Raw genomic sequence first — 13,575 nt, forward strand, 5'->3', positions numbered from 1 at the left:
TAAATAAAATATCCAATAAAAAAAAAAAAAACCAGATAATGGGTCTGGCAATTGTAGTTGAACAGTCAAGACTTCTTGTCAAAAGTTTATTATGGGGATTTCTTATAATCCTCAAGGACAAGGTATTGTGGAAGAGGCTCATGGAACTTTAAAAAGATCGGTGAGACATACTTTTGCTGAGACAAAGAATGATGCCGACCTGTGAGCTTGCTGAGTGCCCTGACAGGGGTGACTGGGAAGTTGTATTGGACATATGTTCCTGACCCACCTTTGCTTGACTATACCCCAAATGGGACAAGCTGTCTTGCCTCAAGTTTTTAGATCTTGTGGGATAGAAAATCGAAAAAAGAAACTATGTCTCTTGTGTTTTTCTTAAAGGTGCCCAGCTATTAGAACTCAGTCATGTACTGGTCTAGAAATCAGTGTAATATGGGAAATAACAGTCTACTTTTGGAAGACTGGATCTGGACTCTGTCAGGGACATTTGGAAGCCAGCTGTAGCTCACTATGATGTTGGGATAGCAAGAGATAATGTTGGGACAGGATCTGGATTTCAAACAAGGGTTAATGCATGTTTTAAGGCTCCTTTAATAGTCAAGCTAAAATTGGTTTTGTCTCTTCTACAGCATTTATTGTAAGTTGCATTGACTGTATAATTTCCAATTATGTTAGTGTGTTGTAACCTGGCATGTCTGTTACAGGGGTCTATCGACCAGCTTTTGTCTCACTGCCCTGAGTATTAGAAACCTTGATTCTCTGAAAAAAGCTCAAAAGTGCTGGAAGAAGTGAGTTAGGTTTTAAGCAGAAGCAAGAGGGTAGCAGGCTTGATTATTGCTGGTATAACAACTTTAATTCCATTAATTGCTAGCACCACTGCTTCTGCATTTGCATTGACACAAGGAGTTAAGACAACTATTTTTGTTAACCATCTAGCAAAAAATGTTACTAATGTATTGAGTATACAAAAGGATTTATATAGGTATCTGGAACAACAAATGATGCTCTATAAACTATTCAAATTACCTAAAGGAGGTTCAGGGTTCAAGAGTTAGGAGCTATCCCAAGTGTCATGACAAATATTATTGGAGTAGTGTTACTTTTGAAATTCACAATGATTGTCGTTATAATTAGAAAAAAGTTTAAAGACAACTGTAGGATATTTGGCATAATCCTAACACCTCTCTGGGTGTGTTAACTTTGCATAATAAGATTATGAATTTAAAGAATGCTGCTTTGTTGACCTTTGATGCTGCAGATAATCCCAATAAAATTATTCATGGCCTGAGCTCAGTATTTCCATTTTGGGCAAACCTCAGGAATGGCATATATAGCTTGATCAGGCTAGCCCTTCTTGTCCTGGGAATACTTTTATTTCTGTCCGTCGTGTTAAAGTTTATCTTTAACAACATCAACATGTTGGCAGCCAAAGTACATGGCTTGAACCTGAAAATGGACCCCCAGACAAAGTTATTAAATTAACAGGCTGACAAGCCAAGGACAGGTAATATTCTGCACAGAGCCTTACCAACCTAAGACATAAGTGCATTGCCTTTGATCAATGCATATTCCATGACAGATAATGAAGGCATTCTTGTCAGAACGACCTAAGACAAGCTCAGTCTTGTTAATGAAAGAAAAAAGGGGAAGAGGTGGAGAGCCTTTGGGGCTGCTTGGCAAGAAGCTGACATGGGCCAAGGACAAGGAAAGAGGCTGCTTGGCAGGAATATGACATTGGCCAAGGACAAGGAAGTAGGCTTCAAGCAGGAATCTGACATTAGACTAGAACAAAGAAGTAATTTCAGGTTGGAGTCTAAATCGTAGGCTACAACAAAGAAGTAATCTCAGGCAGGAATCTAAATATTAGGCCAGAACAAAGAAGTAATTTCAGACAGGATTCTAAATTTTAGACTAGAACAAGGAAGTAGGCTTCAGACATGAAAATTACCTTGGGCTAGGACAGGAAGTAGGCTCAGATACTTTGGTCATCCTGATAAGCCTTCAGAAACAGTGGTCATGGGTGTGTTCAGGTAACTGGGTTTAATGCTTGCTTTTTCTTTGACTATTTGTGTTTATTGTATTGCTGTTCCTCGACTACTTGCATCTATCGTATTGCTAGACCCTCAACCTAGAACTGACCTTATTACATGCATATAATCAAAATGGTATAAAAGCATAAAAGAAAAGGGGGTATAGGATAGGGGGTTCTAGGGAGAGGAAATGGGAAAGGGGGATGACATCTGTACTGTAAATAAATAAAATATCCAATAAAAAAAATATGTGTCCCTTTGGCCACATATACAAAGTAGTTTCCTATATAATATGCTTATGTACTGATATGATTATTTTTCCAAAAAGACTTGAAATATGCTTTGGTTAACAGTTGATAACTCTTGTTATAAACAGAAAGCAGACATAGGTCAAAAATAAAACAGTCCTGCTGAAAGCTTCTAGCTAGAAATGCATGTTTCTGAATAAGCCTTCAGACTGAGTGTTCTTGGTTTAACAGGGAGAGTAGCCAGAATTTCAGTATTGTTCTTGAAGCCATCCTGGCACCAAAGTAAGACTCTCCTCTTGGTGTAGTTGGAGGGATTGGAAGAGAATGGATGCCTTCCCCACCCTAATTCACTGTTACCCTCCCCAGGCTAAAGAGTCCATGATGTCATCTGTCTGGTGGGTGATGGCCCAAAGTTCCATAAGTATTTAGTTAATCAAAAAATTTGAACTTCTTTTGAAGTCTTATTTGTGGGGAACGTGGGAGATGGCTTTATTGAAAATTCAAAATGTTATCGCATGCTTTTAAAATACAATTCAGAGACTGGGCTGTGGTGGTGAACACCTTTAACCCCAATACTTGGGAGGCAGAGGCAGGCAGATCTGTGAGTTGGAGGCCAGCCAGGGCTGTTACATAGAGAACCCTTGTCTGGAAAACAAAACAAAAACAAACAAAACAAACAAAAACCCGAATGAGCAAAAAACTGATAGACAATAACTAGAGATGTAAAACTCACAGATACAGTACAAAGAAGAAAACTTGGTGTGATCATCACTGAACTAGCCTGTATTTTCAGAACTGTCTTAATGTTACTAGTATCACAGTTATAATAAAAAGCTATAACTGCATTTTTAGTACAATAAGTCATCTTTAAACTAAACCTTCTAGAAGGAAGAAAACCTAAATCCTAGAAGCAAGATCCTTCTGTTAAGCAAGTTGTAGCTGCCTGTGGCCACGGACCAACCAACTGGGTTCTCCTGAAAGGGAGGCTGGAAATGAAAAAAGGGATGGAAGGCAAGAAAAGATGAAGCCAAGACAAAATATTCTGATCAAGGCTCAAAGTTTAATGTTCAGCTCTCAATTTAAAGGGAAAGCACCACCAAACCCCTTCTTGCTTCAGCCGGAGATGGGTTGGGGAACCCATCCTTCGTCACTGCTAGAGATGGGTGGGGGAACCCATCCTTCGTCAAAGCCAGAGATGTCTCAAAGCAAGCTCAGGGGGCAGTTTATTCTTCTAAGTTTCTGTAGCAGGCTGTGTGTGCAGCCAAGGTGGGTAACTCCACCTAGGTCCTATTATTTGATCTATTGTGGTAAACAAGGTCTTTCAGGCCTGCTCAAGGCTGGGGGGAGGGCACAGCAAGTGATCTAGAGGGATAAAATATACACTTTTTAAAAATAACTTTTTATATACTTTTAGAAGGAACTTCCTGAGGGAAGGGGTCTGAAAGAGTAAATAAGATGGTGAGCTTAAAGCACAGCTCACACCTCCTTACCACTTCAAGTTTATATGGCCAGTTTTTCATTTTTTTTTCATATTTCATTTTACTCTGTGGTAATGAGAAATGCTTCTGTCATTTCCCCCTTTTCCTCTGGTGTAATAGAAATGCTCCTGTCTTTTAGAAGGATATTCATTCATAGGAACTGGCATGAAAATAGAGTCTCTGTTCTTCTGCATGGACAGTTTTGTGTCTCAGGTGAATGTGAGAATTTATAAACATGTATCTAGATTTTGAGCCAGAAATTGGCTGTTTTGTTTTGTGTTAGATTGGGGTTCCTATTTTCAAAACAAAAACCAAAAACCCTCATGGTGATAGAGCTCTCTGTATTCTCAGTGAGTTGCTACTCAGCTGTAGTTTGAGGTTGGGGATGCAACCTTATATTGAGTCTAGAAACAAGCTGTTTAATCTGTGTCCTTAGAAAGACTGTGCCCCGAGAAGTGGTCTTTTCATTGTTTGTTTCCTAGAACATAAATCAGTAGTACAGGTGCCACAGATGTCATTGAATGACAGCTGACAATCACAATGACATCTTAGTGCTTTGAGTCAAGAAGATACGACCCAGCCTACATTTTCAGTTGCTTTCGGTTGTGTTCTCTAATGTAGGAAAAGAAAAATATCAGCTGTTTAAAGCCCTTTCAATATGCTACTTTTATTAAATTTCCAGATAAAATTTCTAGAATATTTTGTATGCCACAAAAGCCATCCCAGATGACTAATTATGCTTTTTTCAAAAGACAGAACTGGCACAGCAGCATTTCTGTACACTCTTAACAAGTATCTTACCATGTGGGACTTCATATGTTTTTTTTCTGAAGAGTATTTTCTTAAGAAAATAACACAGCATAGTACTTGCTTTAAAGCTACTCCGTCATTTTGGCATTCATATTTCAGTGACCTCCTTATTGTGGAAAATGGCATCATCAATTGGAAACTCAACTTTGAACCTGAATGGGGTTCTAGCATCATAATTAGTTTATGGCATCAGAGTCCTCAAAGTGACTTCTCCAGGCCTACCTGATTCTATAACTTGATGCAGTTAGTTTAATGTGATCTGATAACCACTATACTATGTCTTTTAGAATACAAAATCAATACCCCCTTCTTCATTTCATTGATCATGCATTTATTTTTATGAACTGTTGAGTACTGAATCTTAGAAGTGACTGACATTCTGAGGATTCATACTAGATCTGTCAATTTCTGTTTTAGGGCATTACTAGGAAACAAAACATTTTATAGTCATCTGCTTGTGTCATACTGTTTCCATGCCTACAGAGTGCAGCAAAGCCAGGAACTCCAAACATGTATCTCTTTTGGAAAACAAAGTGTGTTTAGAACTTTCCCTAGTGAGGACTCCTAGTAATGGAAGACATAAAATCTGGCCATCTTTTATAGTAGACAAGCAAGGCTTGCAGTCATGGGACTGAGTTACACTCAGCAGAATATATACCGTTAAAAAAAGAAAAATATTAATTGTGAATAAATTTTTCTAGTTAGATATTGCGGCATGCCAAATTGAATTGGTTATCTTTCTTACTGCTGTGACCAAATACTCTATGAGAAGGAAGTTAAGGGAGGAAGAGTTCCTGTTGGCTTATGGCTAAAGAGTACAGTCCATCCTTGTAAGAAGTAAGATCTCAAGTGAGGCAGCTGGTCCCATTGTGTCCACAGATAGGAAGCGATAGGAAGCAGAGATGGATACTGGTGTTCAGCTGCTTTCCTCCACCTTTGGTTTCTCGTCAGTCTATGACCTCACTTTAGGAGATGATGTCACTGGCATGGTGGTTCTTCCCCTCTCCTCAGCGGAACGGTTTGTAAATTCTCACACAGGCAAGGCTTGATGTGTGTCTTGTATGTGAATTAAAATTGAGCAAATTCAGTGAAATTTAACCATTATCTAAGTCATTTCAATTCGTACTGACTTAAAATACTGTCTGTCACTATTCAGTGGATTGTTTGTTTGATTGATTTATTGATTTTTGTTTTGTTCAAAAATGATAGAGGACCTTGGCTATGAAGTATTGCAGTTGTCAGTTCAGAGCTGCAAACATCTGAAGGTTTAATTTAGGTTAGTGGATCCACTTATAAGGTAGTTTACTCACAGGACTAGCAAGGGTTTGTTTGTTTGCTTTTATTTTTGTTTTCTCGATGTGGGGTAAAGCTCCTCCCTAAGTGAGTCTCTATAGCAGTGCTTCTCAACCTTCCTACAGCTGCTCCCTTTAATATAGCCCTCATGTTGTGGTGACCCTCAACCATAAAAAAATATTTTATTGCTATTTCATAACTGTAATTTTGCTACTATTATGAATTGTAATATAAACATTTGTGTTTTCCAATGGTCTTAGGAGGCCGTTAGTCATTGAACACCCCCAAAGGGTCTCAACTCATAGGTTGAGAATGACTGTTCTACAGGGTTGCCTAATTAATCCTTTGACAAAGACAATAACTCCAGAATAAGTGATCCAAGAAACATCAAGGTAGGAGCTGCCATATTTTCTAGCCCTGGTTGGAGTTGTAACTAAGTTCACAAATCGCATTTAAGATACAAATCTTACTCATTTTAATTTTTGTGACTCTACTTCACTCACATTCACTTTCCCCATCTGCCTTTGTCTTAGGAAAACACACAGTGATCAAACCAGAACCTTCCATGTGCACTAATAGAAAAATTAGAACCTTGTGTGCAGTGGACAAGGAACATAAAATGGAACAGCCAAATGAAAAATAAAATGATAGTTCTCCAAAGTATTAAACCCTGGAGTGGGGAGATAAAGCACTTGCCACACAGCATAAGAACTACAGTTTGGTTCTCCAGAACCCACTAAATGCTGGTGGGCCTAGTGGGCTGCCTGTGATTCAGCTTGGAAGGTAGAGAGGGATTCCTTCAGAACAATCTGGCCAGCTAGATTAGTGTATATATGTGAGCTTGGGGTTCACTTGAAGCCTATCAATCTTTGACTTTTATATATGCACATACGATTATATGCACCTGCACACACACACACACACGCACACACACGTGATCCTGTACATACACAAACACAAATATGCACACCATACACATAAAAATAAAATCCATAGGTAGAAACTGAAAGTAGAGTCGTAGAGAGATGCTTGTGGCCAATGTTTGTAGCAGCACTAGTTAGGAGAGGTGGAAACAGCCTAAATGTGTATTTACAGATAAAATGATAAACAGACAGTGTAGTCCATGGAATAGAATATTACTCAGTCTTAAAAAGAAAAGTTTGACACATGCTACAGTGTATAAGTGTTGAGGACATTATGCTAAATGAAATAGGCCTAGCATAGTAAGAAGACCAGCATTGCGTGGTTTTGCTTATGGGAAGTAGCTGTAGTAGTCAAATTCATATAAACAAAAACTGAATGGTGGGTGCCAGGAACAGGGCAGGGAGAGGAAATGGAGGTTGTTAGTGGATATAGGGGGTTTTAGGCTTGCAAGATTAAAGTCAGAGAACACTCTACAACTTCATGTACTTATTACTACTGAAATAGATACCCAGTTAATGAGATAGTAAATTTTAGGTTGCTTTACAGCTTTTAAAGATGACTAGCCTTTAGAGAACAAAAAAAAAAATATATATATATATATATATTCAAAATACTATAATATAATTTAAACCATGTTTCTACTATTGAAAAAGATAGTGAAATAATGAGCCAAGTCAGGATCTGACTTATCAGGTTCCACTCAGAGGGATAGTGTTAAGTGTCATCCAATAGTAAAGCTTGGGTGACACAAAGAAGCAGCGGCGTAGTTGGAAAAGACAACAAGGTGAAGGGAGGAAGTCTTGACCAGTGAGTAGTAGTAAGATCTTGCTTGTAGGGAGAGAAGTACAAATGATAGGATTAAATATATGGGTCCCATTACTAAAAAAGACTTGTAATTGAGACTGTGAACTTGTGTTTCACTTCCCTAGAATTAAATGTCAAAATTATAACTAGGGCATTTCTTACATGCTAAGAAAACTACAGTGCTTCAAGTGGATTATCAGATTTACCTTTCTGAACTTCCTGAGGAAAGTAATGTGCTCTGTTTTTTACTTGTAAAAGTAATTGGCTCCTGGAGTATAACGAAAACACAGGAATCTGCTGTAATTTAAATGTAAAACAGCCAGGATCCACGGGTAGAAGCTCACTCTGAAAGATAGGCACATTTGTTTTGATTTGCTAAAACTGTTCCAAAAGCAAATCTTCCTGACCACTAAAATACACCAAAATACCTGTGTGTATAGCTGGGGTTGGGGGACAGTGGCACTATTAACAGTTGTGCTTGCTTCCCAGAGTTTGCACAAAACTTTTCTCCATGTATTCTCCTACTCCCTCAAGTGGACTAATATGTAGACGTAAGATATACTCAATTTGGATTTCATTTTTACCTCTATGTAAAGTTACTCCACTGATATGCTAGTACATTCCTGTATAATATTTCATCTAATCATTTTCATGCACAGATATGATCGTATTTGGTCCATGTAGATATGATCGTATTTGGTCCATGTAGATAATTTAAATTTTTATAAATGTACTATTTTAATATTATCAGGCTGTCTTTCCTTGTCATCTAAAAATGTTGAGATTTCTTCATACATAAACGGTATATATACAAAGAAATAAAACATTTCAATACTAGCAAATATTAACTATCTGAAAAACAGGATTTTTCTTTTTCTATTAAAATTATTTCATACAATATATTTTGATCATATCCTTTCTCCTTTCCCAACTCTTGCCAGAGTCTACCCAGCACCTTACCCACCCAACTTCGTGGTTCTTGTGCATTTTCTTGTGCTTGCTAGCACTCCCCCTCACTCAAGTGCTAGCTTGCCCTCTCTTTATATCTGTCTCTCTCAAAAACCAACCAAACCAAACCAAAAAAAAACAAAAAACAAAAAAAAAAACAAAAAAAAAAACAAAAAGGGGTGGAGCAGGGTGTTGTTGTTAGCCATGGGGCCTGCCCCTGAATGTGGTAGACATAACCAATGACAGAAATGAGTGGCCAACACATAGGAACACACCTGAGTGGAGTCCAGGAAGCTAAAAGCAAAGCATGGTCTTATTAGAGTAAGATGAATGGCTAGAAAGGTGGCTGTTGACTTGCTGACATTTATGTGGTTCTGGAAGGACTGTACCATAAGACATTTTGAGCTGTTTAAATTGTAAATAGAGGATAAAGAAATGTTGACTGTGAGAAAACCTTTCATAAACTTTTGCTGTGAGAGAGGAGAACAGAGAAACTGGTTGCCAGACAGAGAGCCTGTGGAAGTCCAGGGAAGATGATGAATTTTGACGTCATACTCAGGGCTGCATTTGTATTGAAGGAGAATGGAATACTACGGACTCTGAGCATAGAAAAGGGAATGAAACCTAGACCACAGCAGAGGAGGACCTTTAGTGGAAAGGTCATTTGTTCCCAACGGGTAAAGCAGGGAATGTGGATATAGGGCAAGCTTGGGTGGGTTTGCTGGAAGGAAACTGAAAGCACTCCCCATGCTGCTTCTTTTTTAAATTAATTACATCTTACTTTGATTGTGTTTATTTTTTATTTTTGATAATGTGGTTTTGCTTCCCTACAAAACTTCTATATTCAAACAATCCTCTGCCTCGGCCTCCTGAGTGGCACTCCAAGCCTCTGGTACCAGACCCACTCTTAGCTGTACTTGAGGTAGATCTTTGGTAATTAGGGAGAGAAGATATAAAATAGTTGTGCCAAGATGAGAAATATACTAAGGAAAATCACTGAATTAGGACAGTGGTGCAACCAGCCAAATAGGTTAGACTATTTTTCTCCATCATTATTCAGGTTCAAGCGTTTAAAAAAGCAGGTGAGCAGAAGTAGGGTTGGATTTTCTCTTGTAGAAGTTAGAATGGCCCAGTGGTTAAGAACACTGGCTGTTCTTCCAGAGGTCCTGAGTTCCATCCCAACCACCCACATGGTGGCTCATAACCATCTATAAAGGGATCCGATGCCTGTTCTGGCATGCAGATATACATGCAACAAGGCACTCATACATTAAATAAGTAAAATAAAATAAAAAAGAACAAAAAAAGAACACACATGGTATTTACTCACTGATAAGCGGATATTAGCCCAAAAACTTGGAATAGCCAAGATTCAACTCACAGACCACATGAAGCTCATGAAGAAGAAAGACCAAGTGTGGATGCCTCGGTCCTACTTAGAAGGAGTAACAAAAATACTCAAGGGAGCAAATATGGAGACAAAGTGTGGGACAGAAACTGAAGGAGGGGCCATCTGGAGACCATTCCACCTGGGTATCCATCCCATGTGCAGTCACCAAAGGTAGACGCTGATGTGGATGTCAGGAAGTGCATGCTGACAAGAGCCTGATATGGCTGTCTCCTTAGAGGTCTGCCAGAGTCTGACACATTCAGAGGCCGATGCTCACAGCTAACCACTGATCTGATCAAAGGTTCCCAATGGAGAAGCTAGAAGACTGAAGGAACAGAAAGGGTTTGTGGCCCCATGAGGAGAGCAACAATACCAACCAACCAGAGCTCCCCAAGGTCTAAACCACCAGCCTGGGAGCGCATAGGGAGGGACCCATGGCTCTAGCTGTACATGTAGGGGAAGATGGCATAGGTGGGAGAGGAGATCCTTGGTCCCATGAAGGCTAAACACTGAGTGGGGGGGGGAATTCGAGGGTGGGGAGGTGGGAGTAGGGGGGTAGGTGGGGAACACATCCTCATAGAAGCATGAGGAGGGGGGATGGGATGGGGGCTCCTGGGTGGTAGGGGGAATGGAGGTAAGGGGATAAAATCTAAAATGTAAATATAATATCCAATTTAAAAAAAGAAGTTTAGGGAGGCTTTTCTCATGAATTCTGAGGGGGCTGTTTGAGAAGGAAAAGTCTTATGAAAGTGAAGAATAGTGGTTTAGCCATGTTGGTTGAGTTTAGATATCCAACTCTGCTATTTCCTGACATATATTTTTATGTTTTAGTTTCCTATCTGAGAATACTAATAGCACCTGTGTCAGGATGAAATGAAATAATACAAGCTGAATACCAAAGCATATCAACAAACAGTACTTAGCAGTTAGTAAATGCTCTGTAAGTTTTCTCAGATGCTGCTACTTCTGCTGCAAATAGAAAGGTCCTATTTATATAAAATGATTAGGATTAGAACATCGGGAGACATGCAAAGGAAAGACTGAAGATGTCTTGATCATTGGAGTTTGAGATTACAGTAACTGTATGTGTAGTTGATTCATGAATAGTTTATTAAAGATTATTTATTGTCAAGTTAATATTAAAATTTAATTGTCACATTAAATTTCCAGATGATAGAAATTAGTGGTAATTTTAATTTAGTCAAAAACATTTGGTAAGAACATTAATATATAGCTTCCCAAACGGCACTCTTCCTGTATTGCTGGTGTCTGTCAGAATTCATTCATATACTTGCACTGTGATAAAAACAGCCATCAGGTTGTCTTTAGAAAGGAGTAATTGGGCTAAAGAGATAGCGGAATAGTCAGGAATATGTACTCCTGTAAAGGGTCTGAGTTTGGTCCTAGCAGTACTACAGCCTGCTGTATCTACAGCTTCAGGGATGTGTCACACATCACTGGCCTCCAAGAATATCACATATACATGCTATACAGAACACAGCTGTGCATGAACATAGTAAATACTAATTTTTTTTTATAAGAAGTGAGTAATTAGAGGATATTACTCCTCAGCCTTCTTGTTTCTTCCTTGGCATAGGAGAGTGCAGCAAGCACTAAACTGAGCAAATGATCTTTGTATGTATGCCTGTTAGGAATTCTACTTTTATAACCATTTAAGTGAAGCGTAATAAATGTAGGTACTCTGATGCAGTATTTAATTCCTAAAACTTTTCTCTTTTTATACCATAAAACACAGAATAAATGTATAGAATCTCATTTACTCGAAGAAATCTTTGGTTTTTTTATAGACAGCCATTTTTCATTTTTTGAAAGAGAAATAATATCACGCAAGTTATGTTTAATAGCAATTCCAGTTCAATTTGTCTGAGTTGTCAGTCTGAAAGAACTAACTAAATTTTCACATGGTTCTTTAGGTCAGAAAATCTACTGCTAATGACTCCTGAAAAGTTTCAAATGCCATTATGATTTGTTTGTTTCACTTTAAGAAAAAAACAAATTTGATTTTTTTTGTTCAAGTTTCTAGGACATGATGTTCTAATGCTGTACACTGAGTAATTTATGGAGTAAAGATTTGTTCAGTGCAAGGTTCTAGAGGCTGAGAGGTTCAGAGTTAAGGTATCAAATCTGGTGAGAGCTTTCTCTCTGGTGGGGACCGATAGCAGAGTCCTGAGGCTATGCCTCACATGGGTTGAGGAGCTCATATAAGGTGGCCACACTGATGTCTTATAGCAGACCCAGTCTTGGGGTAAATATGTGATTAGTTTCACTCATTAATAATGGATTAATCCATGGATGAAGAGAGTACCAGTGGCTTAATGATCAGTGAACATACCTCTTAATACTTCCTATTAGGAATTGAATTTCAACATGAATTTTGATTCAAACATAATATCAAGTTATATGAAGTGATTAGTTTCATAGGAAGATTGGGATGTTTTAAAATTATTTTAAACAAAAGTCATTTGTAGAAGAAACGAAGGAAGGAAGGAAGGAAGGAAGGAAGGAAGGAAGGAAGGAAGGAAGGAAGGGTGATGAATTTAAGAAGCATGAAAATGTTCTGTATCTTAGTTGTGGTGAGGATCGTGTTTGTGGTTTTAGTTCTAAGTAAGGCTGCACCCATCATTCAGATAATCAAATAGATGTGTTAAATGCAGTCATTCTCTATTATCTTCAAGAGAGCAATTCCCAGAGCCCCAGTCCTGCTTATACCAAAACTGCAATGACTCAAGCTCCTTTGGAATGATTGTGTTATATTTACAAATATTATAAATACATCTCCTATACACTTTTCAATCATTTTAAGGTACTTAAAAATCATTAATATAATGTAAATACTGTTAGAATGGTTTTATACTATATTAGTAGATGTTGACATAAAAAAGTTACAATTGAAATGAAAACTCATGGTTAGAGGACTGATGGTATAGCTTAGTGATAGGGTGCATATTAGTATGAGAAGACTCGGTTCAATTCCCAGGACATTCAATTCCACCCCACCCCCACCTTACCCTCCACCAAAAAAGGGGGGTGGGGAGAAAGAAAAGAAATAAATAAATACAGATGCATTTTTTTTCTTTCCTGAATGTTTCCATCAGGTCTTTGCTTGAATCCATTGATGTGAAACTCAAAAGACATTGACTAATAAAATCATAAGCAAGCACATTTTAAAAAGAGCTTCATTTTCATTTGTGTTCACAAAACCATTCGTGATGAGACTCAGTTTTATACTTAATAATTCAGGACCACAACCCAGGCTGATTATAATGCATTCACCCATAATTAGCGTATTTCCTAGTATTATGTTGATATAATAGGGAGTGATAGAAGCAATAAAGGAATTGCTTTTAGCATTCTCTGTCATAAGCATTTTGATAGCTTAAATATATTGCTTGGTTTTGGTAAGCTTTGAACCAGGTTTTATTTCTTTTTATAGATAAGGAAACCCAGACTTGAGAAAACTAAGTGGTTTGGTTCAAGTCATTCATCTGGTAAGGAACTTTAATTTTGTGCTCAGGGTATTTTGACTAATATGTTCTGAGGTTGTATTTTTGTTGCATTTTTATACTCTGGATTTCTGTAAAATGTCTTTTTATTAAATACTTTTGGGTTGTTTATTTGTATGTTTTTGTTTG

The 13,575-nt window shown here is 38.0% G+C and overlaps 1 protein-coding gene across 8 annotated transcripts in view; it reads left to right on the plus strand.

The window, feature by feature from the left end:
* Dop1a (DOP1 leucine zipper like protein A) overlaps positions 1-13,575 on the plus strand; it is a 93,263-nt gene that overhangs the window by 3,930 nt on the left and 75,758 nt on the right. For 6 of the 8 annotated variants that reach the window (XM_076918090.1, XM_076918091.1, XM_034483962.2 and 3 more), the window contains exon 2: positions 13,377-13,431. The exons of the other annotated variants lie outside the window; for them this stretch is intronic. The gene's annotated coding sequence lies outside the window, so the exon portion shown is untranslated. The remainder of the gene's footprint in view (positions 1-13,376; positions 13,432-13,575) is intronic. 8 annotated transcript variants of the gene reach the window in all.

Source organism: Arvicanthis niloticus, chromosome 21 (assembly GCF_011762505.2).
Source record: "Arvicanthis niloticus isolate mArvNil1 chromosome 21, mArvNil1.pat.X, whole genome shotgun sequence".
Lineage (NCBI taxonomy): Eukaryota > Metazoa > Chordata > Mammalia > Rodentia > Muridae > Arvicanthis > Arvicanthis niloticus.